We start from the raw sequence: 1,891 nt of genomic DNA on the forward strand, positions 1-1,891 counted from the left end.
CTATATTAGAAACACTTACATTGTAGCTCCACTTTGCTGGTGTGCAGCTGTACCCCATCTGTTGATATACACAATTTGTCTTACTCATCCTGTAACCCTTCATCAGTGGTCAGGTTATCACCACAGAGCTGCTCTGAACTGGATATTTTGGGAACTCTCAGCCTAGTAGTGACATGTAAAAACACTGCAGAATACCAGCACCACACACACCACTACCATGTCAGTGTCACTGATGTGTTGAGAATCTGGCTGATAGTAAATGTGGTGCAGAGGTTGATCCTGTAAATTGTGGGATTACCCAATTTTGGTCCTGGGGACATAATTACAAAACTTTCCTAGGAAAACAATCCTACAATTTTCTTTAAAACATTGTTACAGCCAAAAACAATATATATATATATATATATATATATATATATATATATATATATATATATATATATATATATATATATATGAAAACTTTTTTAAATATTAGAATTGCTCAATTCTGGCCGTTATTTTCTTATTCTTATTTTTCTTATTTTCTTTAAAAAAAAAACAGTATTTAAAAAAATCTCCACTTTTATTTGTGTAAAAACAGAAATTATTTCTGTAATCCAACTTTTTAAACTGATCTTTTTGCAGGCGTGTCCTCTGACCTCTTATTGTCTAAGACAAGTGCAGACTGCTGTGGATTTTTCATATTTTTAATACAAATTAAATACAAGAATAGAATAATAACTATTTCTTAGATTTTATTTCTGAGAAGAATTTAATGACTCCAAACTCAGTTGATCTACCAACTTCAACAGAGTTTAGCCCCAACCTCAATCTAACTAACCTGGTACAGTTAATAAAGAACAGGAATATTTAGGAATAGGATCAGGATCAGCACTGCCCAGAACTGATCGGGCAAAACTAGACTTTTACTGTTATTAGACAGTGCGCTTAAGTAATGGACCTATTCGATGGCTTTCAGTAAGGGTGGACTATTGAGACTTATTCTTTTCCAAATGTTTTTAATATATTTAAGAGATTCATTTTGTTACTCTATACTCTGTAAATCATAATTACAGAAGTAGTGAATACTTTTTTTTTTTTCTGTGACCATCCATCTTTGAAATGTCTTTGCAAACACAGATGTGCCAGATGTGGCGGGACTATTTTAAAGTATGGAGGGCTGTTTGTTTTGAGGGTGGTCCCACAGAGCAGCTCTTTAAAGTGGCTCATGTCTGAACTGTTCTAAAATTGAGCTTAGATGGGCGGTCTCCGGTTCAGTTCAGCTGTTTAAAAGAATGGAGAGAGAGTGCCATCTGGTGGAGATACAGGAGGTTTAACATAATTTCCTTCAAAGTTTAATAGTCAGTAGCTTAAAAGTAGTGTTTCCGTCTTGTCTTATTACAGATGAAAGCAGAACATTGACATCAATAAAGCCAATGTGCTCTGCCGTATGTGTGGCCTCCCCTGACATAATTAACCACGATGGAAAATCCACCAATAAAAGAAATGTGTTCTCACCCATGGTGGTGAATCGAGCAGTTAGTCTTTAATGGGATCCCACTGGCTGTGCTGTTTAAGCTCCAAGCTGTTCACATAAGCAAGCATGGACTTCAACACTGAACACAGACAACTACCTTTCATGTACACATCAATGGAGTGAAAGCGAGTGGAAAATTCCACTCTGGTGCCCAAACTCCATCTGCTCTGAAAAAAAGGTGATGCATTAGATTAGATAGAGATGAAGATAGAAGTTCATCACTTTTCACTGTTAACACATACATCTCCACTCCAGGCTCTAAGGCTGTGGTGCAAGTGGACGAAGCAAGTCGCGCTCTGGTTCCACTGGCCTCTGCGGACTGTTGTCCCTCAACAAAGGTTCTGCAGCTGGCTGAGGAGCTGAAGGGTGCCC

This window comes from Salminus brasiliensis, chromosome 13 (genome assembly GCF_030463535.1).
Source record: "Salminus brasiliensis chromosome 13, fSalBra1.hap2, whole genome shotgun sequence".
In the NCBI taxonomy this organism is placed as follows: domain Eukaryota; kingdom Metazoa; phylum Chordata; class Actinopteri; order Characiformes; family Bryconidae; genus Salminus; species Salminus brasiliensis.